This window comes from Delphinapterus leucas, chromosome X (genome assembly GCF_059928025.1).
Source record: "Delphinapterus leucas isolate spDelLeu-1000000601 "Yukka" chromosome X, BTC_Dleu_Yukka2, whole genome shotgun sequence".
Classification (NCBI taxonomy): domain Eukaryota; kingdom Metazoa; phylum Chordata; class Mammalia; order Artiodactyla; family Monodontidae; genus Delphinapterus; species Delphinapterus leucas.
Genome location: NC_143150.1, coordinates 20,974,544 through 21,002,391, shown reverse-complemented (window position 1 = coordinate 21,002,391; position 27,848 = coordinate 20,974,544). Strand labels below are relative to the sequence as shown.

At 44.9% G+C, this 27,848-nt stretch overlaps 1 protein-coding gene across 1 annotated transcript in view; it reads right to left on the bottom strand.

The window, feature by feature from the left end:
* ZNF280C (zinc finger protein 280C) overlaps positions 1-11,514 on the bottom strand; it is a 65,592-nt gene extending 54,078 nt beyond the window's left edge. Inside the window, exon 1 of the mRNA XM_022561523.2 lies at positions 93-11,514. The gene's annotated coding sequence lies outside the window, so the exon portion shown is untranslated. The remainder of the gene's footprint in view (positions 1-92) is intronic.
* Positions 11,515-27,848: the final 16,334 nt, after the last annotated feature.

Here is a 27,848-nt window from a genome sequence, read left to right as displayed (position 1 = left end):
CCTCAGCTGCCCTCAGAGTACGGTGGCCATAGCCTCGCGGGAGAGCCCCTGCCTGCTTCCGCGCGGCGCAGGCGGGGGCGGGGGCCACTTACCGCGAGCGGAGCAGGTCGGCCTGACTGGGACTCGGAGGAGGAGAAAGAGGAGGAGGAAAGGGAGGAGCGTGAAAACATTAGGCGGCGTCCACAGCCACAGCCTGGGGCGACTCTCAGCGCGGAGTAAGCACCTCAGAAGAGGGTAGAAGTATATAACTACGCGCGCTGACTCATGGGTAGACGCCAGCTTCTCCCCCGCCCCCCAAACATCCGGGTTTCTTTTCTAACTGACCAGGGAGGGCGGGCGCGGACATGTGCGTGGCCTTACACATTCTCGAAGGCAGCGGTGCTCTGCCTGCGGGTGGTGGGCTGTGGGCCACATTCCGCGGGTCAGGGCGAGGGTCTGGGCTGATGCCTATCTCCTCGGCCAGACCACTGTCTAGCCCGTGTTGCAATCCCGAAATCAGGGCTACACATGAAATGTGAGCACATGGAAACGTGAATTCTGGGTCCTCCCAGTGTGTAAGGGCTAGAAGCACCAATTAAAAAAAAATACTGTACCCAACAGGTGAAGACATAAATCAGATGAGTAAAAGGAATAAAAATCAGGTTATTTTAAATAATTGGTTCATTTTACTAAATTTGTTTTAAAAAATATGATTTTGGTTGCATCTCTGTTATTCCTAACTCGGTCATATAGTCGTCTATAATAGTTATTAAAATGTTAAGAAAAAAATACATTTACAAGAAAAACACTTGCAAGATACTGCTTGCACAAACATATTCTAAACAATGTGTACTAAACAGTATAGAAAATGTTCTCTCCCAATTTTCCTCACAAGGTCTATGGCACTAGTGTTCCTCCTCTCAAGACTTAAAATCTTGCCTCAGTAGTTCCTTAACACACATGTAAGTTCAATCAGCCACTGAACTCTACCAATTCTTCTATTTGAGCTAGTTTCTTCTTTCTCACCTACACTTCTTTGCTACTGGCCCTGACAGACAGAGAATAATCAAAATAACAAACTTGGAAAGTTTAAAGTTCCAAAATCTTAAAGTATTCATAGATTGCTCCCCACTTCTGGACAGGCTGATAAGAAAGCCCAGCTCCCTCTTCCATGTTGTCAGTAGCAAACTTAAAACTAGCAAATTTACAGTCCTGGCGCCTTCACCCTCGTGGGAAATTTCTAACTCGCAACTCTCCAGCCTGACTCCTCCTTTGGCGCAGGTGGGAAATTTAAAACTTGCAAACCTACAGCTAATGAGGGAGTGCTTTTCCCCAGTCCCCTGCCTAAAGACTATAAAGGCCCAACGCACTCCCTCTGCTTCTGTCTCAAGACAGTCCTGACCATTTTGGCCCCCCTGCTTTCCGTGGGGGTGTCCCTTGAGTAATAAAATTTCTCTCAAATTCTGTGTATAGTGTCATGAGCCTGCACATCTGAACTAAAATTAGGAGGAGGGAGAGTCAATCTGCCTCAGAGGGAGGACCAGAAATTGTTTATAAAACAAACAAAAATCCCAATCCAATTTATTCTTTCTTCAGGAAAAATATAGCAGCCAAGAAGACTGGAAAACTCTGGTCAGCAAATTTTCTTTCAAAAGGAAATGTACATGAGAAGCCAAATTATAATAAAAAGGACTCCTGGTGAGAATGGAATCAGCACAAGGGAAATTGTTTGGATGATTTTGACTACTCTATCCTTAAAACTCCTCCCCAAGCTTCTAGGAAACCACTCTTTTGGTTCTCTTGACTAACTGTCCACGTGGTCTTTTTTTTTCCAGGACCACCATCCATCAGGATTTACTCCTGTATAGCCTTTTGTGGGCAATTTTTAATTGAGATAAGTTAACATAAAAATACACCATTTTAAAGTGTAAATACAGTGATTTCTAATATACTCACAATATTGTGTAACTATCTCCACTGTTTAATCAGAACATTTCCATCATCCCCCAAAAGAAACCCCATACTTATTAATAGCCACTCCCAATTCCCTCCTACCCACACCCCATGGCCTTTTTTAACCAGTGGAGGGAAATAGAATCAAGGGTATCCCACAAAAGATGCAACACTCACATGTTTTTCTACTTGAGTTTGGAATAATTTTTTATCAACTTTTTATCAACCAATTTTGTGTCTCTACAGATCTGCCTGTTCTGGACATTGCACATAAATAGGATCACAGTATGCAGCTTTTTGTGTCTAGCTTCTTTCACTTACCGTAATGTTTCTGAGGTAGGTTCATCTATGTAGTAGCATGTATCAGTAGTTCATTCCATATTTATGGCTGCATAATATTTTATTGTATAGATATACCAATTTTTGTTTATCCATTCTTCAGCTGATGGATATTTGGGTTATTTCCACTTTTTGGCTATTATAAATAATACAGCTGTGAACATTGGTGTACAAGACTTAAAAAACAGCTTTATTGAGATACAGTTCTCTATTGAGATATAGACATATATTCAAATGAAAATAAAAAATTATTCCAAACTCAAGTAGAAAAACATGTGAGTGTTGCATCTTTTGTGGGATACCCTTGATTCCATTTCCCTCCACCGGTTAAAAAAGGCCATTTATAAGCAAAATGGTGATACTGTGAAACAAATTTGTCTGCTACTCCTTTTCCTTCTTCCCTTTCCATGTTTCTTCCCCTACTGCCAACACACTCCAGTACCCTGGAAATTCATGATGCCTTGGTGTGTTTATGATACCTACCTGAGCTTGCCTTCTCCAGAAAGTGTCTCATTCTATTTCTTTTTATTCTTATCTGTTGCCCTTATTTTTCTCTGAAACCTTACTTATCTCTAGCATAACCCTCAGAGACTTGCTCTTTGCTAGGTAGCTATTGTAACTGACTGACCTGGGCTAATGGACTGGTTTTGCTCCTAAAGAGTGGTTGCACACAGAAAAGTATGGCAAATTTTAACCCTTGAGAGTTGGCCATGGTAGGAAAATTACTAATCAGGGCTCACTGGTTCTAGGAGAACTAATTTACCAACACAACACTGATTAAATTCTGTGGTCTCAATGCCTGTGGCCCAGTGCTTAACTAAGAGGTGCCTCAGGAAGCGCCTCATCTTCTTTTTAACCAAAGGAGCAACTACATGTTTATATTTTGAACTCCTACCTAATACTTATGTGAAGAACAGTTTCCACTGATATAAAATAAATAATAAACATTTGAAAACTACTGTTTTAGGCCAACCAACTAATTTTGAAGATGAGTCAATGGAAAATTAGAACAGTTAAAAAGAGTTGTCCAATATCACACAAAGGACAAGAGAAAAATGGCAGGGCAAGTACTATAACCTAGGTTTCCCTATTCCTAGTCTAATGCTCTTCCTACTTTTACTCAATGGTCCCACATTAAAATTTCCCTGTTTTGTTTCTCATCCCATGAAAAAAACAAAGATGTCAAGTAGTGTATCTGATAGAATAACCAAAGTTCCCAGTAATGTATGCTGATTATGAGTGGGGCCTTCTAGAGAAAATGCCCCCTCAGAACATTTTAGTGAATGGAAGAAACTGAATGCAAGAAAGAAAGGAGAAGTAGCAGTAGAGGCACTGGGTATAATGATTACAATTGTAATTTTAAAAATTATAAAAAATTATATAGCACTTAGTGTGTGCCAAGCACTGTTCTCAGTACTTTATAATATTAATTATTCAATACAACAATTCTATCAGGAAAGTACTCTTTTTATCATCCCCATTTACAGATGGCACAAAGATGGTAAGTACTTTGTTTTCAGTCGTACAACTAGAAAGTGATAAAGCCAGGATTTGAACGCAGGCATTCCTGCTCTAGCATCTAGAATCTAAGCCATTAGACTGACTTATCTCTTCAGATGTTCAATAAATATATGTTGAATGAATAAATGACTGAATAGATAGTAGATACTGGGATCAGAGATTCTTGGGGACATATCAAATAACGGGAACATCAAACAATGCTGCCTTCACATAGAATAAGTGCAACAGAGTAAGTCGAATGAATCTTTTATTAAGAAAAAGTCACTCTTGTCATAAATTTTGGTGGGGAAAAACAGGTTTAATCAACTAGGCCTCTAGGATTCTAGTTAAGCCTTTCTATGTCCCTCACATTTCTGATTGAACCACTCAGCAGTAGAGGGCTCTTGAACAAGTCTCAAGGATGATCAGTCCACTTATATAATTTCTAGGAAAAGAGTCTTCCCACTCCTCTGGTAACTGTATGCAGAGATTGACTTAGCCCTTCAAAGTTGAAAGGTTTAAAATTTTGTAATCAGCACTTTTCATTATGCTATATGTTAAAGGGTGGGGGGGATAAGGAAGTATACAACATAGACCCTTCTCTTATGGCATTACAATCTAATTGGCAAGCTAGGCTCAACACCCCACAAATGATTAGTGAGCAATGCAAGAACACTTATAATCAAGTGTGTGATTCAGACTGTCAAGCAGAGTGAGAATTCAGAGAAATGGGATATTAGAGCAGATGGAAATAGATGTGGAAGGCCTGGTCTGAAACTGAGTTTAAACTAAGCAGGGTCTTGCAGGATGAACACAACTTGATAAAGCAAAGAAGAGCATTTTAGGTAAGAGGAGAGACATGAAGGAAACCAACCATAGATAATGCTTCTATGACTCAATAAATGGACCACTTTGATTAAAGCAGATATTGTGCATCAGGGATAAGGGAGCTAAGGTTGGGTATTTATTCATTTACTCATTCATTCATGGAGCAAATGCTAAGTGAGCACAGTGTCATGTGTTGGGAATATTGTGATAAATGGGACCCAATCCTGGCCTTCAAGTTGCTTATATTCAAGTAGTAGAAACAGATTCATAAGCATAATAGTGCTACGATAGAAGTATGATCCAAGTGGGCTCCTGACTCAGCTTGGCTGTGTCAGGGAAGGCTTCATGGAGGAAGTGATGGCTGAGCTTAAATTATTGATAGGATTCAACCAATCAAAAGCGGGGAGGACAGTTAGAGTGGCAGAGAGAAGCATGGGCAAATCCTACATGAGTAGGATCATGTAGCAGCCATGGCAATAGTCTAATCAGATCTTCCTATGAGAGTACCTGCTGTGGAGATCACTGATGACAGACTCTAGCTACAACACCCTTGAATCCATTGCAGTGTTCCCATCAGGCCATGCTTCCCCCCAGGGAATTCTCAGACAAAGACTGGGCATAGCAGGGTTACTAGTATCAGTCCATTTTTTGCCCATTGTGGGATTCTTTTAATGGACAACTTTTGCTTGGGTACTCCCCATCAACCTTGTCCAAGACTTTAGAACTTCATTGCAGTATGAGGCTCTTCCTACTCAATCCTTCTTTCCTCTCTTTCACAAGCGTCAGATCTGCATCATGGTTTCTAAGCTCTTCCCAACTACTGCTGCTCCCTCCCTTTTTATCCTTTACAAATGGTTCTTCCAATAAATATTTTGCATGTCCAATCCTGTCTTGACCTCTTCTTTTCTGAGGAATTAAACTGACACAAAGCATCAAAATATATGCAGGAGAACAAAAAATCATGCAGTATTACTTGTGGGTAAGGGCCAGTGGAGGGAAATCAGATGGAGAGGTAGATGCGGGTGGGGGTGGGGCAGATGACTGAGGGCACTGAATACCTTGCACAGGAACTTGGACTTTAAGCCTGTGGACATAGGGAGCCACTGAAAATTTTTATGGAAGAATGAAGTGCAGATTTGTGATTTGGCTTTGATCTCTCTGGACTCAAAGGGGAAGAGAGACTTGAAGGAGTTAAGGCTAGATGCATGAACAAGAGACCTGATTTTAAATCCGGCCTCTCCTACTTATTATGCATATTTGTAATATGGTAGCATCTGTAGTATTCGTAAGTAATTTACTCTGACCCTTTGTTTCCTCATCTTTAAAATGGGGGGAAGATCTACTCTACAGAATCATTTTAAAATAAAATATGATAATATAGTTAATACATGCCTAGCATAGTACCTGATACAGAGTAGAAGCTCAATAACTGGTATCTTTTTTCTCTTCTATTATTATTTTACACTTGTAACTTAAAAAATTAAAGTATTGGCTAAGGATAACAGAAAAAAAGGCTAGATGCACGGAGACTAATTAAGATGCCTTTGTGGTGGTTTAGAAAGAAATAAAAATGACAGTGACAATAGGAAGGAAGAGGAGAAGAATTTAATTAATATTTAGGCAGAAAAACTGGGGGGACTTGGTGAATGTCTGGTTGTGGGGATTAAGTGTGAAGGTGGAACCTAGGATGAGGCCCAGTTCTGTAGTGTGGGCTTCTGTGTAGAGAATATGAGAGGAATCGTCAGCTTCAAGTTCCATTTAGGATATGTTTGGGCTGTTGCTCTATGGATCATGTATGGGACATTAAGATGTCCAGCAATTTGTCATATATGGCAGTCTAAAACTTAAGAGTTAATTCTGAGTTGGAGATAAAGATTTGGGATAGGTTAGTGGGTATGTGAACTCACCTAGTGGAATGTGTCAAGTAAGAAGAGGAATGAGCTGAAGATGAATTTAAAAGTGGCACCCTTTGTATAAAAATATGTTACAGAATACTCTTTGAAATATACTCAATGGAATCTGAATTCAACAGGGTTTTATATACACCACCATCCATTTAAAAAATACCAGGAGACCCAGCCATTCCATTTCTAGATATCTAAGAGCAATGAGTATATACATCCACCATGAGATATGAACAAGAATATCCATAGTATTTTACTCGTAATAACCAAAACCTAGAGAAAAACCAATCGTCCATCAGCAGTAAATAAATAAATAATGGCACATACATACACTGGAATATTATACAGCAGTGGTTCTCACAAACCCTTTACACTCTTAAAACTTACTGAAGACACCAAGGAGTGTTTATTTCTGCAAGTTACTTATAATAATTTTTTCGTATTAAAAATTAATGCTGAAAAATTTCAAAATATTTATATATTAATTAATTTTAACAATAAATCTATTACATTAACATACATTACATAATGCATACACAGCAATGATAATTATGGCTAAAGGTTGTCACCACAGATTCTACAGACGTTAAAGGTTAATAGGAAAGCACTGTGAATGACATCATGTCAACATATTCAACAACATGGATGAAAAGGACAAATTTATTGAAAAATACAACTTACCAAAACAGACACAAGAAGCAGAAAGTCTGAATATCCCTTTATCTATTAAACAAATTGAATAGTTTTTTTGTTAAAAAAACTTTTCCAAAGGAAAACTGCAGGGTGGTCGCTACGGCGGGAGACGGGGTCTGCTAGCACTCTAATTGTCACAGAGTTTACAACTTAAAAACTGGTTTATATAAGTCCATGCCTCTCTCTCGCTTTGTCACAGCTTACCCTTCCCGCTTCCCATATCCTCAAGTCCATTCTCTACTAGGTCTGTGTCTTTATTCCTATCTTACCCCTAGGTTCTTCATGACATTTTTTTTCCTTAAATTCCATATATATGTGTTAGCATACGGTATTTGTCTTTCAACTGATTCACTTTGTTATAAAGCAGAAACTAACACACCATTATAAAGCAATTATACTCCAATAAAGATGTAAAAAAAAACTGGTTTATAAACTGTATAGTTTCTTTAGAGCTGCAAACAACAGCACTAAAATATTTATAAATATTTATAAATAAATCTAATTAAATTCCTCTACGTGGAAATTATAAAACAGAGTTGAGAGAAATTAAAGAATACCTAATACAGAAATATAGCATGATTCAATATTGTTAATGTGATAATTCTCCCCAAATCTATAGGTATAACACAAACACAAACAACTCCAGCAAGCTTTTTTTTTTTTAATGCTTAAAATACACCATTGAGAAAAAGAAAAGGCAAGCCAGATACTGGGAAAAAATATTCACAATACATACATCAAACAAGGACTTATATCCAGAATATACACACAGACATACACACACTCAATAATAAGAAAAAAAAAACAGTAATGGGAAAAAGATTTGAACATACACTTGACAAAAAGAAGACATATATATATATATATATATATATACGTATAAATGGTCAATAAGGTCATGAAAAAATACTTGATGGCACTAGTCATCAGGGAAAGGAAATTAAAAGCCACAGAGATACCACCACATACCCATTAGAATAGATAAAAAGTTTAAAACTGACCATATCGGGACCTCCCTGGTGGTGCAGTGGATAAGACTCTGTGCTCCCAATGCAGGGGGCCTGGGTTCGATCCTTGGTCAGGGAACTAGATCCCATATGCATGCCACAACTAAGGAGCCCGCCTGCCGCAATTATGGAGCCCACGTGCTACAATTAAGGAGCCCTGGAGCTGCAACTAGGGAGCCTGCCTGTGACAACTAAGACCTGGCACAACCAAATAAATTAAAACAACAACAACAATAACAAAACTGACCATATCAAGTGTTAGCAAGGATGTGGAACAACTGGAAATCTTATACTCTGCTGGTGGGAATATAATATGGTACAAACACTTTGGAAAACAGTTTGACAGTTTCTGAAAATTTTAAACATAAACCTACCATATGACCTAGCAATTCCACTTCTAGGTATTCACCTATGAGAGGTGAAAACATGTTCATATTAAGACTTGTACACAAATGTTCATAGTAGTTCTATTTGTAATAGCTAAAACTGGGAACAACCCAAATGTCTATCAACAGATGAATGGATAAACAAATTGTGGTATACAATGGAAATTGGGGTATACCCATAAAATGGAATATAACAATAAAAAGGAACAATTATTAACACAAGGAACAATATAGATGCATCTTAAAATCATCAAGCTTTGTGAAAGAAGCCATTAAAAAAGTGCATAGTGTGTGATTCCATTTGTTTAAAATCCTAGAAATGCAAAGTAACCTATAATGACAGAATGCACAGAATCGGTGAGTACTTGAGTTGGGGATGGAAGGAGAGATTCACAAGGTTGAGGCACGAGAAAACTTTTGGGAATGATGGAAATGTTTTATATTTTTCTTTTTTCCCCTTGAACTTATATTTCCATTCTACTTCTCTACAGAATTTTATCCTAATAAAATATATTTCTATTTTTGAAAGTCTTTAATTAAACATCCTCGAATACTTCTATGCAATAAAATCAGGGGCATATTCTTAATCTGATAAATTTTAGGGAAGAATTCAAAATGAAGCAGAGAATCTGGAAATTCTAGTTTGAAGATGATGGACTATAACATTCACTTGGCATTTACTACATTAAATTACTACATAACTTATTATCTATATGCCTTATTTGACTAATTAGTTCATTGAAGGCAGGGATGCATCTCAGATCTTCTATAGCACAAGACCTGTATAGCATACAATAGATGACTCATTGATTTATTTTCTTATTCATCCATGCAACAAAGATTTCTTGAGCATTTGTATATAAGGTGCTTACCAGGCCTTGGGCATATAATGAAGGGTACATGCAGGGCTCAGTAAATTCCTCTTGATAATTGATTGATAATTATTAGGTGCATATCAGAAAGGGTGTTCTCTTTTCTCCTGTAAGTACAGGTGCATCACAGGTCCTATTAACCCTGTTGTAAAATCAAGGACTCTAAGACACAGAGATTAAGTGACTCACTTAGGGTCATGTGCTTCGTTGTGAGTGAAGCAAAGATTAAGACCCTTACAGATTCTTTCCTGAAGCAAGGTGCTAGAGGAATTCATTCAGATTGACTGGGGTTCACATTTCACTAAAACGCTCTCATTTCACTTCTGCTACATCCACCTTCTCAGACTCATATTTCTGAATTGCTTTACTTCCACTTTAGACACTGTCAGGATAAATTAGACACCAAGGGTCCATGATATCCTCGGAAGCAGAACTGCTATAAAACAAGGGAGTTTTGTATTTCTATATAGTGTAGCACTTTTTTGGAGATTTTTTTCCTAAGAGCAAAAATGGAAAAGACAACTTGGGTGAATTTTGAAGCATAAAAAAAGAAAAAAAAATTTTACTTTACTACATATCCTCCAGCAAGTGTAGCCAAAGGAGTGTAAGTAATAGTAAATATTTTATCGCCTGACAGTGCATCTACGAATCGTTCTGCTGAATAATCTGATAGATTTCTGACGATGAGCAGAGAAAGGAGAATGACTCTTATGATACATAAACTTGGATCAGATATAGGCTCCGTTTTTGCTGTTATCATCCATCCATGGCCTAGCCCACTCAGTTGACATGGCATATTGTTAATAAAGCATTAGTACCACAAGTACATTGCCCTACACTGTGTTTATCTTGTTGGAAGCTGTAATTGTGTGAAACACTGGCCTCAGTGAAAAATGTAATATGTTATGAATTATATAAAGATCAAAATAATTTAGACTAATAATAGTAGTCGTTCGTGAAGAATAAAAACATGGGTTATATACTGTGTAGAGTTTATAACTCAGCATTGCTCTTAGGTTTTGTTTCCATTCTAGTCCCTTGAGAGAGCCATGAATTTCAAGCCAAGCCTTGTGGGAGAAACAAAGTTCCCCGACCAGAATGTGAGCTCCATGAAGGTGGTGAACCTGATTTATTTAACAATATCTTCCTAGCACATTGTTCTTAGAACAGAGTTTACTATTTGTTGAATGAATAAATGCATAAATGGGAGTGTAAAAAGAAAAACAACTTTCAGTTTCAAGCTAAGTCATTCTCTGATTTCCTCCAGGATGAGACACAGAAAATTAGAGCGAACCCAGTCTCCAGGGGACTGTGGCTGGTGGGGGTGCAAGGGAGCTGAGGATACCACGTGGCACTCCTACATCCCAGAGTGGGACAGAGAATCCTTGCGTATAGAATCTTGGTAGGAAACAATAAAGCATGCTCTTGGCCCTTGCCTCCCTGCCCCCACTCCTGCCCCACCTCATAGAGTTTGAAAGCGTTCTTGCATCTTTAAATTTGGATTCCTCTGGGACAAAGAAAAGGGCTTCAGATCTCGCCTGATTCTCACTAATATAGTGCCAGGTGGGAAAGCCTGCAGGTGTGGTTCAGGGATCACTGTAAGAAGCTAGAACAAGAGCAAGGTCAAGGATCAATCAGGTAGACTGATAGAGGGTCAGGCTTTGAAATGGATGGAAATTACCTCTCTGAGATAGTTCAGAATCTGGGTGAAGACAGAACAATTCAGAGGTGATTAAAAGGGAGCAGATACAGAAACATTTTGCAGATGGGAGTATGTACAAACATTTTGAAGTAGAGGATAGGGAAGGTGAAGGAACTTGTTGGGACCTAAGCCACAGACACCTTTCCTTATTTCTTTCTGGTAAAATTTCACGTTTCAGCCTACTGTGCCACATGTTCTGGGAAGGTGATTTTCCTCCTCAGCATGAGGGATGGATTATGAGTATTGTCATTACCTTGACAAGGAATGAGTTTAGGGTGGGTGTGTGACACAATTTTGTCCAGTGGAACCTAGGGGCAATTCTGCTACAGGGGTCCTGAAAGGGTTTTTCTTCCTTTGGGGGTGGGGGGAGAGAGAGAGAGGAGAGAGAGGAGAGAGAGAGGAGAGAGAGGAAGGGAGGGGGGAGGGGAGGGGAGGGGGAGGGGAGGGGAGGGGAAGGGGGAGGGGAGGGGAGGGGAAGGGGGAGGGGAGGGGAAGGGGGAGGGGAGGGGAAGGGGGAGGGGAGGGGAAGGGGGAGGGGAGGGGAGGGGAGGGGGAGGGGGAGGGGAGAGGGAGGGGGAGGGGAGGGGAGGGGGAGGGGGAGGGGAGGGGAGGGGGAGGGGGAGGGAGAGGGGGAGGGAGAATATCCCCGGTCTTTGCTGGATGCCTTCATTTGCATGTGACATCAAGGAATGCTGAAGCCATGGTGTAGCCTTGCCAGGAACTGATAGGAAATATACCATCATTCTGAGGATGGCAGAGCAGGAAGAAAAAATCCACTTGCGTCTTCGATGACATACTTGAGCTACCCAATTAACCAATCTTGGAACCATCTTCCCCCAAACTTATTTTATGAGCTAATACATTTCTTCATTTTTAAAAAGTCACTTCTGGGGACTTCTCTGGTGGTCCAGTGGTTAAGAATCCACCTTCCAATGCAGGGGACACGGGTTGGATCCCTGGTCGGGGAACTAAGATCTCACATGCCTCCGGGCAACTAAGCCTGTGCACTCTGGAGCCTGTGCGTCACAAAGAGAGAGAAGATCGCTGTGCCAGAAGGAAAAGATTTCGCATGCCACAACAAAGATCCCACGTGCCGCAACTAAGACCTGACAAGGCCAAATAAATAAATATTAAAAAAAGATTTATCAGAACACAGCCATTAAAAAAAAGTCACTTCTACTCAGGTATTCTGCTGCACTTGTACTGATGCCTTCCTTGATCCCTTGGAGTAAAGTAAGAAGTGAGAGCATGTGTGATAACTATGAGGTGTGGGGTTTGAAAAGTTTGAAACAGATATTTCAGCTTTCACCTTGGCCCCCCTTCCCTCACACCATAGCTACCCCACCTCCCACTGGACTCAGACAAGGGCCAGGAAACACAGGACTGGAGTCAGAGGATCTCTCTCTTCTGATGACCTGGGCTCTGCTTTTGGCTCAAGCTTATTGTGTATGGCTCCTTCTTCCTTGAGGACATGTTCTCTCCCAGGAGGCTCCTCAGTCACTGAGGTAATCGGACATGTCTGAACCCCAAATCACAGCTTAGACTCAAGTGGGGGACCCCAAATTCAGCACCATTTTGTGCATTATCTAGAATGCTCTGCTGCCTTTGAGCATGAAGAGAGTGAATGAAAACAGCCCAGACTCAGGGTTGGAAACTGGCACACGCTTGGGAGAAGGTCAGAGTACGCAGGAATGAGCATGGCTCCACTAGATTATAACGTCTATGAAGGTCACATACCACACAGCCCAAAATGCTGCATATACAGAGTTAGTGCTCAACAGAGGTGGACTGAATTTATTTGAAGTTGACTGGTTTCTAAACTGAAGGTCAAAAGGCTTCTTTCTACTGAATCTTCATTCAGAGTGCCTTTTACCTGCCACTCCTTTCCCTCCCAAAAAAGAAACCTTCAATATTTTCACGTCAGATATGTTTATTTTATGACATATTTGTGAGATACGGAAGGATAAGAATAGTCTAATTTAATTTACGAGAAAGCAGCAAAGACACAAAGACTTGATCTAACTTGGCCAAGGTCCCAGAGGGTGTCTGTGGCCAAGCTGGAATCGCCCACTAAGTCCTCAGGCTCTCAAGCCATTGTACTGATGTCCCTGTATGTACTTCTTTTTTTTCTTTTTGTACTTTATTGGAGTATAGTTGACTTACAATGTTTTGTTAGTTTCAGTTGTATAGCAAAGTGATTCAATTACACATATACATATATTTTCCTTCTTTTTTTTCAGATTCTTCTCCCATATGGGTTATTATAGGATACTGAGTAGAATTCCCTGTGCTATCTAATAGGTCCATGCTGGTTATCTAGTATATATATAGTAGTGTGTGTATGTTAATCCCAAGCTCCTAATTTATCCCTCCAACCGACAATTCCCCTTTGGTAACTATAAGTCTGTTTTTCAATTCTCTGCAGACAAGCAGATTAAAGTTTTACTGAGCTCTGCCGACCAGACCAAACCCAGCTCTACCCACCACCACTCCCTCCCATCAGGAAACTTCCGCAAGCCTCTGAGATAGACTCATACACGACAGGGTAGACACCAGTAGCAAGAAGAACTACAATCCTGCAGCCTCTGGAACAAAAGGCACATTAAAGGACCTAGAACAAGTAAATAGCGAACAAACACTGAGGAACAACACAATAGGTGAAATTAAAAATTCTCTAGAAGCAATCAACAGCAGAATAACTGAGACAAGAACGCATGAGTAACCTGGAAGATAAAATAGTGGAAATAACGACTGCACAGCAGAATAAAGAAAAAAGAATGAAAAGAATCGAGGACAGTCTCAGAGACCTCTGGGACAACATTAAACGCCCCAACATTCGAATTATAGGGGTCTCAGAAGAGGAAGAGAAAAAGAAACGGACTGAGAAAATATCTGCAGAGATTATAGCTGAAAACTTCCCTAATATGGGAAAGGAAATAGTGAATCAAGGCCAGGAAGCACAGACAGTCCCATACAGAATAAAACACAGGAGAAACCGGCCAAGACACATATTAAACAAACTACCAAAAATTAAACACACAGAAAATATATTAAAAGCAGCAAGGGAAAAACAACAAAAAACACACAAGGGAATCCCCATAAGCTGAACAGCTCACCTTTCAGCAGAAATTCTGCAAGCCAGAAGGGAGTGGCAGGACATATTTAAAGTGATTCAGGAGAAAAACCTACAACCAAGATTACTCTACCCAGCAAGCTACCACCTTTTAATTCATTGTTTGCAAGCCCCTCTCTAGAAGCCGACATCTCTAACAGGTGAATGACGCACACCAGTTTATGTGTCACGCCCTAGCTGGATCAATTGACTACGCTTTTTTAAAATACTAAACAATAGAGAAAACAATTATAAGGGCATCATCACTCACTTATATCTATTATTTCTATAAAACATTTCACTATTTACTTTATACTACAAAAGAGTTACGGAAACTTTCTAAAGCTCCTTGCCTCCAAATAGTGGACTGTCTAAATAAGAACTGGTACATCCAGAAGATGCAGCCATTAAAAATAATCTTTTCCAGCTCTTTTTGGAGATATAGCTGACTCTAGGATTGGAGCAGGAAATTACAATATGATTCTGGAACATCCTGTCATATCAGAAGTTAAATATCAAAGATGACTGGATCATGCTAAAAAGGACTAAGGAAGCAGAAAAGTTACCTGGGCTAGGCCGGGAGGCCAGGCGCGCCGCGGCGCGGGGAACGGGCTCCGAGGCGCGTCCTCTGCTCGCTGCGCTGACGCTCGGGCACGGAGTGGAAGCCGCAGACGCGGGCCGCTCGCCGAGCTCCCGAACCCTTTTACAGGAGCCAGGGGCACTCCTGTGAGAACACGCCCAGGGATGGCGCCCGCCCAGGCTCCGCCACGCGGAAGGGGGGCCACAGGGCTTCAGGACCCTCGTGCCGCGGCTGCCGCCTCTACCAGGCGCTGAGGCGCGCTCCGAGTCCACGCCTCCAGACCCTTGCCAATCTCGTGAGCCTTTACATTTCCACTGAGATTTCTGCCTGGCTGTCTATCACCCGCCCCTCCCAGAAGCACCGCCCCCCACACCACCCCCGACCCCGGCGCCCCAGTCAGTGAATGGTGTTCCTGAGCTTCAGCCGCGTGGCTGGCAGGGTCTAGGGGCTTCCGCCAGGTGTCACGCCTGGGCCTCTGAGGTGGGAGAGCCGAGTTCAGGACACTGGTCCACCAGAGACCTCCCGGCTCCACTCCACGTACTATCAGCCAGCGAAAGCTCTCCCAGAGATCTCCATCTCAACGCTAAGACACAGCTGCACTCACAGACCAGCAAGCTACGGTGCGGAACACCCTAGGCCAAACAACTAGCAAGACAGGAACACAACCCCACCCATTAGCAGAGAGGCTGCCTAAAATCATAATAAGGTCACAGACACCCGCAAAACACACCAGCAGATGCGGTTCTGCCCACCAGAAAGAAAAGATTCAAGCCTCATCCAGCAGAACACAGGCACTACTAGTCCCCTCCACCAGGAAGCCTACACGACCCAGTGAACCAACCTTAGCCACTGGCGGCAGACACCATAAACAAAGGGAGCTACGAACCTGCAGTCTGTGAAAAGCAGACCCCCAAACACAGTAAGTTTAGCAAAATGAAAAGACAGAGAAACACACAGGGGATGAAGGAGCAAGGTCAAAACCCACCAGACCAAACAAAGGAAGAGGAAATAGGCAGTCTCCCTGAAAAAGAATTCACAGTCATGAGAGTAAAGATGATCCAAAATCTTGGAAATAGGATGGAGAAAATACAAGAAACGTTTAACAAGGACCTAGAAGAACTGAGGAGCAAACAAACACTGAGGAACAACACAATAGATGAAATTCAAAATTCTCTAGAAGGAATCAACAGCAGAATAACTGAGGCAGAAGAACGGATAATTGACCTGGAAGATTAAATAGTGGAAATAACGACTGCAGAGCAGAATAAAGAAAACAGAATGAAAACAATCGAGGACAGTCTCAGACACCTCTGGGACAACGTTAAACGCCCCAACATTCGAATTATAGGGGCCCCAGAAGAGGGAGAGCAAAAGAAAGGGACGGAGAAAATATCCAAAGAGATTATAGCTGAGAACTTCCCTAATATGGGAAAGGAAATAGTTAATTAAGGCCAGGAAACGCAGACAGTCCCATACAGGATTAATCCAAGGAGAAAACACGCCAAGACACATATTAATCAAACTATCAAAAATTAAATACACAGAAAATATTTTAAAAGCAGCAAGGGAAAAACAATACATAACACACAAGGGAATCCCCGTAAGCTTAACAGCTCATCTTTCAGCAGAAATTCTGCAAGCCAGAAGGGAGTGGCAGGACATATTCAAAGTGATTCAGGAGATAAACCTACAACCAAGATTACTCTACCCAGCAAGCTACCACCTTTTAATTCATTGTTTGCAAGCCCCTCTCTAGAAGCAGACATCTCTAACAGGTGAATGACGCACACCCGTTTATGCGTCACGCCCTGGCTGGGTCAATTGACTAGGCTTTTAAAAAATATTAAAAAATAGAGAAAACAATTATAAGGGCATCCTCACTCACTTATATATACTATTTCTATGAAACATCTCAGTATTTAATTTATACTACAGAAGAGTTACAGAAACTTTCTAAACTCTTTCCCTCCAAATAGTGGACTGGCTAAATAAAAACTGGTACATCCAGAAGATGCAGCCATTAAAAATAATCTTTTCCAGCTCTTTTTGGAGATATAGCTGACTCTAGGATTAGAGCAGGAAATTACAATACGATTCTGGAACATCCTGTCATATCAGAAGTTAAATATCAAAGATGACTGCATCATGCTAAAAAGGACTCAGGAAGCAGAAATGTTACCTGGGCTAGGCCGGGAGGCCAGGCGCGCCGCGGCGCGGGGAACGGGCTCCGGGGCGCGTCCTCTGCTCGCTGCGCGGAGGCTCGGGCGTGGAGTGGAAGCCGCAGACACGGGCCGCTCGCCGAACTCCCCGCCCCCTTTTGCAGGAGCCACGGGCACTCCTCGGCGAACACGCCCAGGGATGGCGACCGGCCAGGCTTGGCTGCCTCGGGACTTCAGGACCGTTACTCGCCGCCAGGGAGGGAGCGCCGCGCGAATTCAGGACCGACCCGACGCGGCTGCCCACTCTAACCGGGCTTTGAGGCGAGCTCCGAGTCCACGCCTCCACACTGTTGCCAATCTCGTGAGCCTTGAGATTTCCACTGAGATTTCCGCCTGGCTGTCTATCACCCGCCCCTCCCAGACGCACCGCCCACCGACCCCGCCCCCTGGTGCCCCAGTCCGAGCATGGTGTTCCTGACCTTCAGCCGCGTGGCTGGCAGGGTCTACGGGCTTCCGCCAGGAGTCACGCCTGGGCCTCTGAGGTGGGAGAACCGAGTTCAGGACACTGGTCCACCAGAGACCTCCCGGCTCCACTCCACGTACTGTCAGCTGGCGAAAGCTCTCCCAGAGATCTCCATCTCAACGCTAAGACACACCTCCACTCACAGACCAGCAAGCTACGGTGCTGGACACCCTAGGCCAAACAACTAGCAAGACAGGAACACAACCCCACCCATTAGCAGAGAGGCTGCCTAAAATCATAATAAGGTCACAGACACCCGCAAAACACACCAGCAGATGCGGTCCTGCCCACCAGAAAGACAAGATTCAAGCCTCATCCAGCAGAACACAGGCACTACTAGTCCCCTCCACCAGGAAGCCTACACGACCCAGTAAACCAACCTTAGCCACTGGCGGCAGACACCATAAACAAAGGGAGCTACGAACCTGCAGTCTGTGAAAAGCAGACCCCCAAACACAGTAAGTTTAGCAAAATGAAAAGACAGAGAAACACACAGCGGATGAAGGAGCAAGGTCAAAACCCACCAGACCAAACAAAGGAAGAGGAAATAGGCAGTCTCCCTGAAAAAGAATTCACAGCCATGAGAGTAAAGATGATCCACAATCTTGGAAATAGGATGGAGAAAATACAAGAAACGTTTAACAAGGACCTAGAAGAACTGAAGAGCAAACAAACACTGAGGAGCAACACAATAGATGAAATTCAAAATTCTCTAGGAGGAATCAACAGCAGAATAACTGAGGCAGAAGAACGGATAAGTGACCTGGAAGACGAAATAGTGGAAATAACGACTGCAGAGCAGAATAAAGAAAAAAGAATGAAAAGAATCGAGGACAGTCTCAGAGACCTCTGGGACAACGTTAAACGCCCCAACATTCGAATTATAGGGGTCCCAGAAAAGGAAGAGCAAAAGAAAGGGACGGAGAAAATATCCAAAGAGATTATAGCTGAGAACTTCCCTAATATAGGAAAGGAAATAGTTAATCAAGGCCAGGAAGCGCAGACAGTCCCATACAGGATTAATCCAAGGAGAAACACGCCAAGACACATATTAATCAAACTATCAAAAATTAAATACACAGAAAATATATTAAAAGCAGCAAGGGAAAAACAATAAATAACACACAAGGGAATCCCCGTAAGCTTAACAGCTCATCTTTCCGCAGAAATTCTGCAAGCCAGAAGGGAGTGGCAGGACATATTTAAGGTGATTCAGGAGAAAAACCTACAACCAAGATTACCCAGCAAGCTACCACCTTTTAATTCATTGTTTGCAAGCCTCTCTCTAGAAGCAGACATCTCTAACAGGTGAATGACGCACACCCGTTTATGCGTCACGCCCTGGCTGGGTCAATTGACTAGGCTTTTAAAAAATATTAAATAATAGAGAAAACAATTATAAGGGCATCATCACTCACTTATATATACTATTTCTGTAAAACATCTCAGTATTTAATTTATACTACAGAAGAGTTACAGAAACTTTAGAAACTCTTTCCGTCCAAATAGTGGACGGGCTAAATAAGAACTGGTACATCCAGAAGATGCAGCCATTAAAAATAATCTTTTCTAGCTCTTTTTGGAGATACAGCTGACTCTAGGATTGGAGCAGGAAATTACAATACGATTCTGGAACATCCTGTCATATCACAAGTTAAATATCAAAGATGACTGGATCATGCTAAAAAGGACTCAGGAAGCAGAAATGTTACCTGGGCTAGGCCCGGAGGCCAGGCGCGCCGCGGTGCGGGGAACGGGCTACGGGGCGCGTCCTCTGCTCGCTGCGCGGAGGCTCGGGCGTGGAGTGGAAGCCGCAGACGCGGGCCGCTCGCCGAGCTCCCCGCCCCCTTTTGCAAGAGCCAGGGGCGCTCCTCGGAGAACACGCCCAGGGATGGCACCCGGCCAGGCTCGGCTGCCTCGGGACTTCAGGACCGTTACTCGCCGCCAGGGAGGGAGCGCCGCGAGAATTCAGGAACGGCCCGCCGCGGCTACCTTCTCTATCCTGGCGCAGAGGCGCGCTGAGAGTCCGGGCGTCCTGTGCTCGCTGCGCGGAGGCTCGGGCGTGGAGAGGAAGACGCAGACGCGGGCCGCTCGCCGAGCTCCCCGCCCCCTTTTGCAGGAGCCAGGGGCGCTCCTCGGAGAACACGCCCAGGGATGGCGCCCGCCCACGCTCGGCCGCGGGGGAGGAGCGCCGCGCGACTTCAGGACCCTCGTGTCGGGCGCTGAGGCGCGCTCCGAGTCCACGCCTCCACACCGTTGCCAATCTCGTGAGCCTTTAGATTTCCACTGAGATTTCCGCCTGGCTGTCTATCACCCGCCCCTCCCAGACGCACCGCCCACCGACCCCGCCCCCTGGCGCCCCAGTCCGGGCATGGTGTTCCTGACCTTCAGCCGCGTGGCTGGCAGGGTCTACGGGCTTCCGCCAGGAGTCACGCCTGGGCCTCTGAGGTGGGAGAGCCGAGTTCAGGACACTGGTCCACCAGAGACCTCCCGGCTCCACTCCACGTACTGTCAGCTGGCGAAAGCTCTCCCAGAGATCTCCATCTCAACGCTAAGACACACCTCCACTCACAGACCAGCAAGCTACGGTGCTGGACACCCTAGGCCAAACAACTAGCAAGACAGGAACACAACCCCACCCATTAGCAGAGAGGCTGCCTAAAATCATAATAAGGTCACAGACACCCGCAAAACACACCAGCAGATGCGGTCCTGCCCACCAGAAAGACAAGATTCAAGCCTCATCCAGCAGAACACAGGCACTACTAGTCCCCTCCACCAGGAAGCCTACACGACCCACTGAACCAACCTTAGCCACTGACGGCAGACACCATAAACAAAGGGAGCTACGAACCTGCAGTCTGTGAAAAGCAGACCCCCAAACACAGTAAGTTTAGCAAAATGAAAAGACAGAGAAACACACAGCGGATGAAGGAGCAAGGTCAAAGCCCACCAGACCAAACAAAGGAAGAGGAAATAGGCAGTCTCCCTAAAAAAGAATTCACAGCCATGAGAGTAAAGATGATCCACAATCTTGGAAATAGGATGGAGAAAATACAAGAAACGTTTAACAAGGACCTAGAAGAACTGAAGAGCAAACAAACACTGAGGAGCAACACAATAGATGAAATTCAAAATTCTCTAGAAGGAATCAACAGCAGAATAACTGAGGCAGAAGAACGGATAAGTGACCTGGAAGACGAAATAGTGGAAATAACGACTGCAGAGCAGAATAAAGAAAAAAGAATGAAAAGAATCGAGGACAGTCTCAGAGACCTCTGGGACAACGTTAAACGCCCCAACATTCGAATTATAGGGGTCCCAGAAGAGGAAGAGCAAAAGAAAGGGACGGAGAAAATATCCAAAGAGATTATAGCTGAGAACTTCCCTAATATAGGAAAGGAAATAGTTAATCAAGGCCAGGAAGCGCAGACAGTCCCATACAGGATTAATCCAAGGAGAAACACGCCAAGACACATATTAATCAAACTATCAAAAATTAAATACACAGAAAATATATTAAAAGCAGCAAGGGAAAAACAATAAATAACACACAAGGGAATCCCCGTAAGCTTAACAGCTCATCTTTCAGCAGAAATTCTGCAAGCCAGAAGGGAGTGGCAGGACATATTTAAGGTGATTCAGGAGAAAAACCTACAACCAAGATTACTCTACCCAGCAAGCTACCACCTTTTAATTCATTGTTTGCAAGCCCCTCTCTAGAAGCAGACATCTCTAACAGGTGAATGACGCACACCCGTTTATGCGTCACGCCCTGGCTGGGTCAATTGACTAGGCTTTTAAAAAATATTAAATAATAGAGAAAACAATTATAAGGGCATCATCACTCACTTATATATACTATTTCTGTAAAACATCTCAGTATTTAATTTATACTACAGAAGAGTTACAGAAACTTTCTAAACTCTTTCCGTCCAAATAGTGGACGGGCTAAATAAGAACTGGTACATCCAGAAGATGCAGCCATTAAAAATAATCTTTTCCAGCTCTTTTTGGAGATATAGCTGACTCTAGGATTGGAGCAGGAAATTACAATACGATTCTGGAACATCCTGTCATATCAGAAGTTAAATATCAAAGATGACTGGATCATGCTAAAAAGGATTCAGGAAGCAGAAATGTTACCTGGGCTAGGCCGGGAGGCTAGGCGCGCCGCGGTGCGGGGAACGGGCTCCGGGGCGCGTCCTCTGCTCGCTGCGCGGAGGCTCGGGCGTGGAGTGGAAGCCGCAGACGCGGGCCGCTCGCCGAGCTCCCCGCCCCCTTTTGCAGGAGCCAGGGGCACTCCTCGGCGAACACACCCAGGGATGGCGCCGGGCCAGGCTCGGCCGCCTCGGGACTTCAGGACCCTTACTCGCCGCCAGGGAGGGAGCGCCGCGGGAATTCAGGATCGACTCGCCGCGGCTGCCTCCTCTAACCGGGCGCTGAGGCGCGCTGCGAGTCCACGCCTCCAGACCGTTGCCAGTCTCGTGAGCCTTTAGATTTCCACTGAGATTTCCGCCTGGCTGTCTATCACCCGTCCCTCCCAGACGCACCGCCCCCCGACCCCGCCCCCTGGCGCCCGAGTCCGGGCTTGGTGTTCCGGACCTTCAGCCGCGTGGCTGGCAGGGTCTAGGGGCTTCCGCCAGGAGTCACGCCTGTGCCTCTGAGGTGGGAGAGCCGACTTCAGGACACTGGTCCACCAGAGACCTCCCGGCTCCACTCCACGTACTATCAGCCAGCGAAAGCTCTCCCAGAGATCTCAATCTCAACGCTAAGACACAGCTCCACTCACCGACCAGCAAGCTGCGGTGCTGGACACCCTAGGCCAAACAACTAGCAAGACAGGAACACAACCCCACCCATTAGCAGAGAGGCTGCCTAAAATCATAATAAGGTCACAGACACCCGCAAAACACACCAGCAGATGCGGTCCTGCCCACCAGAAAGACAAGATTCAAGCCTCATCCAGCAGAACACAGGCACTACTAGTCCCCTCCACCAGGGAGCCTACACGACCCACTGAACCAACCTTAGCCACTGGCGGCAGACACCATAAACAAAGGGAGCTACGAACCTGCAGTCTGTGAAAAGCAGACCCCCAAACACAGTAAGTTTAGCAAAATGAAAAGACAGAGAAACACACAGCGGATGAAGGAGCAAGGTCAAAACCCACCAGACCAAACAAAGGAAGAGGAAATAGGCAGTCTTCCTGAAAATGAATTCACAGTCATGAGAGTAAAGATGATCCAAAATCTTGGAAATAGGATGGAGAAAATACAAGAAACGTTTAACAAGGTCCTAGAAGAACTGAAGAGCAAACAAACACTGAGGAACAACACAATAGATGAAATTCAAAATTCTCTAGAAGGAATCAACAGCAGAATAACTGAGGCAGAAGAACGGATAAGTGACCTGGAAGACGAAATAGTGGAAATAACGACTGCAGAGCAGAATAAAGAAAAAAGAATGAAAAGAATCGAGGACAGTCTCAGAGACCTGTGGGACAACATTAAACGCCCCAACATTCGAATTATAGGGGTCTCAGAAGACGAAGAGCAAAAGAAAGGGACGGAGAAAATATCCAAAGAGATTATGGCTGAAAACTTCCCTAATATGGGAAAGGAAATATTTAATCAAGGCCAGGAAGCGCAGACAGTCCCATACAGGATTAATCCAAGGAGAAAGACGCCAAGACACATATTAATCAAACTATCAAAAATTAAATACACAGAAAATATATTAAAAGCAGCAAGGGAAAAACAATAAATAACACACAAGGGAATCCCCGTAAGCTTAACAGCTCATCTTTCAGCAGAAATTCTGCAAGCCAGAAGGGAGTGGCAGGACATATTTAAGGTGATTCAGGAGAAAAACCTACAACCAAGATTACTCTACCCAGCAAGCTACCACCTTTTAATTCATTGTTTGCAAGCCTCTCTCTAGAAGCAGACATCTCTAACAAGTGAATGACGCACACTAGTTTATGCATCACGCCCTAGCTGGGTCAATTGACTAGGCTTTTAAAAAATATTAAATAATAGAGAAAACAATTATAAGGGCATCATCACTCACTTATATATATTATTTCTATGAAACATCTCAGTATTTAATTTATACTACAGAAGAGTTACAGAAACTTTCTAAACTATTTCCCTCCAAATAGTGCACTGGCTAAATAAGAACTGGTACATCCAGAAGATGCAGCCATTAAAAATAATCTTTTCCAGCTCTTTTTGGAGATATAGCTGACTCTAGGATTTTAGCAGGAAATTACAATACGATTCTGGAACATCCTGTCATATCACAAGTTAAATATCAAAGATGACTGGATCATGCTAAAAAGGACTCAGGAAGCAGAAATGTTACCTGGGCTAGGCCGGGAGGCCAGGCGCGGCGCGGGGAACGGGCTCCGTGTCGCGTCCTCTGCTCGCTGCGCTGAGGCTCGGGCGTGCAGCGGAAGCCGCAGACGCGGGCCGCTCGCCGAGCTCCCCGCCCCCTTTTGCAGGAACCACGGGCACTCCTCGGCGAACACGCCCAGGGATGGCGCCGGGCCAGGCTCGGCCGCCTCGGGACTTCAGGACCCTTACTCGCCGCCAGGGAGGGAGCGCCGCGGGAATTCAGGATCGACTCGCCGCGGCTGCCTCCTCTAACCGGGCGCTGAGGCGCGCTGCGAGCCCACGCCTCCAGACCGTTGCCAGTCTCGTGAGCCTTTAGATTTCCACTGAGATTTCCGCCTGGCTGTCTATCACCCGCCCCTCCCAGGCGCACCGCCCCCCGACCCCGCCCCCTGGCGTCCCAGTCCGGGCATGGTGTTCCTGACCTTCAGCCGCGTGGCTGGCAGGGTCTAGGGGCTTCCGCCAGGTGTCACGCCTGGGCCTCTGAGGTGGGAGAGCCGAGTTCAGGACACTGGTCCACCAGAGACCTCCCGGCTCCACTCCACGTACTATCAGCCAGCGAAAGCTCTCCCAGAGATCTCCATCTCAACGCTAAGACACATCTCCACTCACAGACCAGCAAGCTACGGTGCTGGACACCCTAGGCCAAACAACTAGCAAGACAGGAACACAACCCCACCCATTAGCAGAGAGGCTGCCTAAAATCATAATAAGGTCACAGACACCCGCAAAACACACCAGCAGATGTGGTCCTGCCCACCACAAAGACAAGATTCAAGCCTCATCCAGCAGAACACAGGCACTACTAGTCCCCTCCACCAGGAAGCCTACACGACCCAGTGAACCAACCTTAGCCACTGGCGGCAGACACCATAAACAAAGGGAGCTACGAACCTGCAGTCTGTGAAAAGCAGACCCCCAAACACAGTAAGTTTAGCAAAATGAAAAGACAGAGAAACACACAGCGGATGAAGGAGCAAGGTCAAAACCCACCAGACCGAACAAAGGAAGAGGAAATAGGCAGTCTCCCTGAAAAAGAATTCACAGTCATGAGAGTAAAGATGATCCAAAATCTTGGAAATAGGATGGAGAAAATACAAGAAACGTTTAACAAGGACCTAGAAGAACTGAGGAGCAAACAAACACTGAGGAACAACACAATAGATGAAATTCAAAATTCTCTAGAAGGAATCAACAGCAGAATAACTGAGGCAGAAGAACGGATAAGTGACCTGGAAGATGAAATAGTGGAAATAACGACTGCAGAGCAGAATAAAGAAAAAAGAATGAAAAGAATCGAGGACAGTCTCAGAGACCTCTGGGACAACGTTAAACGCCCCAACATTCGAATTATAGGGGTCCCAGAAGAGGAAGAGCAAAAGAAAGGGACGGAGAAAATATCCAAAGAGATTATAGCTGAGAACTTCCCTAATATAGGAAAGGAAATAGTTAATCAAGGCCAGGAAGCGCAGACAGTCCCATACAGGATTAATCCAAGGAGAAACACGCCAAGACACATATTAATCAAACTATCAAAAATTAAATACACAGAAAATATTTTAAAAGCAGCAAGGGAAAAACAATACATAACACACAAGGGAATCCCCGTAAGCTTAACAGCTCATCTTTCAGCAGAAATTCTGCAAGCCAGAAGGGAGTGGCAGGACATATTCAAAGTGATTCAGGAGATAAACCTACAACCAAGATTACTCTACCCAGCAAGCTACCACCTTTTAATTCATTGTTTCCAAGCCCCTCTCTAGAAGCAGACATCTTTAACAAGTGAATGACGCACACCCGTTTATGCGTCACGCCCTGGCTGGGTCAATTGACTAGGCTTTTAAAAAATATTAAATAATAGAGAAAACAATTATAAGGGCATCATCACTCACTTATATATACTATTTCTATAAAACATCTCAGTATTTAATTTATACTACAGAAGAGTTACAGAAACTTTCTAAACTCTTTCCCTCCAAATAGTGGACTGGCTAAATAAGAACTGGTACATCCAGAAGATGTAGCCATGAAAAATAATCTTTTCCAGCTCTTTTTGGAGATACAGCTGACTCTAGGATTGGAGCAGGAAATTACAATACGATTCTGGAACATCCTGTCATATCACAAGTTAAATATCAAAGATGACTGGATCATGCTAAAAAGGACTCAGGAAGCAGAAATGTTACCTGGGCTAGGCCCGGAGGCCAGGCGCGCCGCGGTGCGGGGAACGGGCTACGGGGCGCGTCCTCTGCTCGCTGCGCGGAGGCTCGGGCGTGGAGTGGAAGCCGCAGACGCGGGCCGCTCGCCGAGCTCCCCGCCCCCTTTTGCAAGAGCCAGGGGCGCTCCTCGGAGAACACGCCCAGGGATGGCACCCGGCCAGGCTCGGCTGCCTCGGGACTTCAGGACCGTTACTCGCCGCCAGGGAGGGAGCGCCGCGAGAATTCAGGAACGACCCGCCGCGGCTACCTTCTCTATCCTGGCGCAGAGGCGCGCTGAGAGTCCGGGCGTCCTGTGCTCGCTGCGCGGAGGCTCGGGCGTGGAGAGGAAGACGCAGACGCGGGCCGCTCGCCGAGCTCCCCGCCCCCTTTTGCAGGAGCCAGGGGCGCTCCTCGGAGAACACGCCCAGGGATGGCGCCCGCCCACGCTCGGCCGCGGGGGAGGAGCGCCGCGCGACTTCAGGACCCTCGTGTCGGGCGCTGAGGCGCGCTCCGAGTCCACGCCTCCACACCGTTGCCAATCTCGTGAGCCTTTAGATTTCCACTGAGATTTCCGCCTGGCTGTCTATCACCCGCCCCTCCCAGACGCACCGCCCACCGACCCCGCCCCCTGGCGCCCCAGTCCGGGCATGGTGTTCCTGACCTTCAGCCGCGTGGCTGGCAGGGTCTACGGGCTTCCGCCAGGAGTCACGCCTGGGCCTCTGAGGTGGGAGAGCCGAGTTCAGGACACTGGTCCACCAGAGACCTCCCGGCTCCACTCCACGTACTGTCAGCTGGCGAAAGCTCTCCCAGAGATCTCCATCTCAACGCTAAGACACACCTCCACTCACAGACCAGCAAGCTACGGTGCTGGACACCCTAGGCCAAACAACTAGCAAGACAGGAACACAACCCCACCCATTAGCAGAGAGGCTGCCTAAAATCATAATAAGGTCACAGACACCCGCAAAACACACCAGCAGATGTGGTCCTGCCCACCAGAAAGACAAGATTCAAGCCTCATCCAGCAGAACACAGGCACTACTAGTCCCCTCCACCAGGAAGCCTACACGACCCAGTGAACCAACCTTAGCCACTGGCGGCAGACACCATAAACAAAGGGAGCTACGAACCTGCAGTCTGTGAAAAGCAGACCCCCAAACACAGTAAGTTTAGCAAAATGAAAAGACAGAGAAACACACAGCGGATGAAGGAGCAAGGTCAAAACCCACCAGACCGAACAAAGGAAGAGGAAATAGGCAGTCTCCCTGAAAAAGAATTCACAGCCATGAGAGTAAAGGTGATCCACAATCTTGGAAATAGGATGGAGAAAATACAAGAAACGTTTAACAAGGACCTAGAAGAACTGAAGAGCAAACAAACACTGAGGAGCAACACAATAGATGAAATTCAAAATTCTCTAGAAGGGATCAAGAGCAGAATAACTGAGGCAGAAGAACGGATAAGTGACCTGGAAGACGAAATAGTGGAAATAACGACTGCAGAGCAGAATAAAGAAAAAAGAATGAAAAGAATCGAGGACAGTCTCAGAGACCTCTGGGACAACGTTAAACGCCCCAACATTCGAATTATAGGGGTCCCAGAAGAGGAAGAGCAAAAGAAAGGGACGGAGAAAATATCCAAAGAGATTATAGCTGAGAACTTCCCTAATATAGGAAAGGAAATAGTTAATCAAGGCCAGGAAGCGCAGACAGTCCCAT